This window comes from Oncorhynchus clarkii, unplaced genomic scaffold (genome assembly GCF_045791955.1).
Source record: "Oncorhynchus clarkii lewisi isolate Uvic-CL-2024 unplaced genomic scaffold, UVic_Ocla_1.0 unplaced_contig_5646_pilon_pilon, whole genome shotgun sequence".
Classification (NCBI taxonomy): domain Eukaryota; kingdom Metazoa; phylum Chordata; class Actinopteri; order Salmoniformes; family Salmonidae; genus Oncorhynchus; species Oncorhynchus clarkii.
Genome location: NW_027258006.1, coordinates 190,001 through 194,043, shown reverse-complemented (window position 1 = coordinate 194,043; position 4,043 = coordinate 190,001).

Sequence of the window (4,043 nt, the reverse complement as noted above, 5' to 3'; positions counted from 1 at the left end):
ATAAACATTCTTTCATGGTGCCCCGACTTTCTAGTTAATTATCTACCTGATTAGCTTAATCAGGTAATATTAATGACAGAGAAATTATTTTATAGAATAGCATGTCATGTCACTTAATCCGGCATAAGCAAAGACACGACAGGTGCTAAACTGTTATGAACAAAACAAACACAAAAACAGAAATATACAAACAAGAGTACATAAACCTAACAGACAGGGAGGGGTATTACACATGGAGATACATTTTCAACTTGTCCAGATGTTTTATGGTACGGTTTGCTTTTTTTGTTTTTACACTGACTGAATCAATCATTACCATTCAGCCCGTTAGCATTTAGCTAAGGGTGCTTCCCAAAATGGCACCCTATTCCCTATACAGTGCACTACCCTATGAGCCCTGGTCAAAAGTAGTGCACTGTAAAGGGAATAGGGTGCCAATTGGGATATGGATAAAATCTCCACCATTGCAGTCCAATGCTGAACGAGTCTGTAGTAAATCTGACTGAACTGGGTAAATTATGGGTAAATTACTGTGTCCTAAATACCTAAATAAAGTACTGCTAACATGGGTGTAAAGCTATTTTTTTGTGTGTGAATGATTAAGTTAATCAGCGTTTTCAACCAGGATGAAGAGCAGGCAGGACTGAATTATACCCTGATGAAGACAGCTTGTCTGTGGAAACGTTGGACATAAATATTTTTGCATCTGAGCTCCTAGAGTGCGTGGCTCCCCTTCGTTTTTTTTTTTTAGGAGTGCACACTGAAAACACATGGAGCCGTAGACAGTTTCTTAAAAGGCCTCTTAGACAACTGTGTGTGTGTGTGTGTGTGTGTGTGTGTGTGTGTGTGTGTGTGCTAGTTTGTGAGAGCCCCTGTCACATCCATTATGGGTGTGACAGTCAAAGTGATGTCTGCATCAACTGCTCTCCCTCCTGTGGTCTGACTTACCAGCTCTCACAGTCTCAAGTCAGAATTAGACGTTCGTTAATGTTTCTCAAACATCACATTTCAACGCGTTTAGGGTTAAGTTGAGGCATTAACTCCAAATTCTTAAGGTTAGGCATTAACTCCCAATGGTTAAGGTGTGGGATAGACTTCAAACTAAAATATCAAAAATAACTTTCTATCGCTGGATTTGAACATGCAACCTTTGGAATCAGATGCTAACGCCCATCTACCATCCCAGTCCACAACACCTAGGCACACGTGAAACCGCCTCGAAGGTAACAGCACTCACTGTTGCCCCTGGTGGGGCTGGTTAACACTTCATCTCTCAATGTCCTCAGCCCATCCATCCGTACATCAGCTGTTAGGCCCTCACTTCTCCCATCAATCTACCACACTAGACAAGGGAGGGTTGAGGAAGGGGGGACGGAGGGAGGGAGAGTGGTGTCTGCTCCAGGACTGGAGGAGTAGAGAAACATGATGTAGATGAGAGAGGGAGGAATGCTTAGGTAGGGGAGGAGAGAGAGGGAGAGAGAGATGGGGTGAGGAGAGAGAGGCAGGGAAAGAGAAGGGAAGGGGTGGGAAGGAGAGAGAGAGCGGGAGGGAAGGAAAGAGAGATGAGGGAGGAGAGAGAGGTAGGAAGGGAATGAAAGAAGGAGAGTGAGGGACACAGGGAGGTGAGGAGAAGTGTTTTTATATCCTCTCCAGTCCTCATAATGTCATGTTACCTATCACCATCACCTCACAGCAGTCTCCATAATGTCATGTTACCTATCACCATCACCTCACAGCAGTCTCCATAATGTCATGTTACCTATCACCATCACCTCACAGCAGTCTCCATAATGTCATGTTACCTATCACCATCACCTCACAGCAGTCTCCATAATGTCATGTTACCTATCACCATCACCCTACAGCAGTCTCCATAATGTCATGTTACCTATCACCATCACCTCACAGCAGTCTCCCATCAGCATATCATCAGAGTTTATGCTGCTACGTGTGTGTTCAATTCTGTCTATTTTTGTTTCTACTTTTTGTAATGCCTCACACCACTTATCACCAACACGCCAGGAGGACAATTACACTTCAAATATGTTATCACCTCATTTAAAATGAGGTGTAAACCCTGTGGTGTTACTAACAAGACAACTAGCAAACTTAAATTAGCTGGTTTCCATCCAGATGGGGACAGATTTTCAATGAACTATTCTTAAATCCGCATTAAAAACAAATGTGCACACTTTCTGTGTTTCCATTAAACTGACTTGTTGTGGATTTAAATGCTGTGTGATGACAAGGTGCATATAAAAAGCAAGTTGGTGCTCTAGTTTTCATATACCAGATAAAAAGCAATAGACAACAGCTTGCTGATTCTGGTTTTGGCATGTTCTCTAGACAACAGCTTGCTGATTCTGGTTTTGGCGCATGTTCCCTAGACAACAGCTTGCTGATTCTGGTTTTGGCGCATGTTCCCTAGACAACAGCTTGCTGATTCTGGTTTTGGCGCATGTTCTCTAGACAACAGCTTGTTGATTCTGGTTTTGGCGTGTTCCCTAGACAACAGCTTGTTGATTCTGGTTTTGGCGTGTTCCCTAGACAACAGCTTGCCGATTCTGGTTTTGGCGTGTTGTCTAGACAACAGCTTGCTGATTCTGGTTTTGGCGTGTTGTCTAGACAACAGCTTGCTGATTCTGGTTTTGGTGTGTTCCCTAGACAACAGCTTGCTGATTCTGGTTTTGGCGCATGTTCTCTAGACAACAGCTTGCTGATTCTGGTTTTGACGTGTTGTCTAGACAACAGCTTGCTGATTCTGGTTTTGGCGTGTTGTCTAGACAACAGCTTGCTGATTCTGGTTTTGGCGTGTTGTCTAGACAACAGCTTGCTGATTCTGGTTTTGGCGCATGTTCTCTAGACAACAGCTTGCTGATTCTGGTTTTATGTAAATTTGCGTCAAGGTCATCACCGTCCATCACTTAACACCACCATAAATTCATCAGAATTGATTTCATTTGCCTATAAACTCTTAATGCTTTCCCACGTCCTGGTGGATGTACAATGTAGCATATCATCACGTGACTCTAACTTTACTTCCACATGATTTATTATATCAATATTTGCCCATGACAGGTGCAACTGAAATTCGGGGCGGTCCTGCATCTGCAGTAACCCCTCTTTATACTTCTATTGGTCAATGTTTAAGGAGGCGGTAGGCGGGGGGGGGGGGCCTCCAGTACAGTAGGGGAATTTAATACATAATAACATTGGATGCCAGCCACCGATAAACCCCACAGAAGAAGGGGCGGGTCTACAACGGTAGCTAGCTAGCCGTACACCGGTAGACTGTGTCCGTCGACCCCACTAGCTAGCAAGGAGGACTCTGGGAGGCGGGAGCGAAGGACACTGTCTACCAGTGTCGACCCCACTAGCTAGCAAGGAGGACTCTGGGAGGCGGGAGCGAAGGACACTGTCTACAGTGTCGACCCCACTAGCTAGCAAGGAGGACTCTGGGAGGTGGGAGCGAAGGACACTGTCTACCAATGTCGACCCCACTAGCTAGCAAGGAGGACTCTGGGAGGCGGGAGCGAAGGACACTGTCTACCAATGTCGACCCCACTAGCTAGCAAGGAGGAGTCTGGGAGGCGGGAGCGAAGGACACTGTCTACCAATGTCGACCCCACTAGCTAGCAAGGAGGACTCTGGGAGGCGGGAGCGAAGGACACTATCTACCAGTGTCGACCCCACTAGCTAACAAGGAGGACTCTGGGATGCGGGAGCGAAGGACACTGTCTACCAGTGTCGACCCCACTAGCTAACAAGGAGGACTCTGGGAGGCGGGAGCGAAGGACACTGTCTACCAGTGTCGACCCCACTAGCTAACAAGGAGGACTCTGGGAGGCGGGAGGGGGGTCAGATTATACTTCTATTTCCCTTTTGACCCCAGAAGTGTCACAAGCATGAAGATGAAGATGTGCTCGGGGGGTGGGGTTGTGGGGAGGGGGGAACTAGTGGGATGCTCGAGGCTAGGAGTTCCTGCAGATGCACAGATGCACAGTACCTTAGACCGCTGAACCAGGGTCTGTAGTGACGTCTCT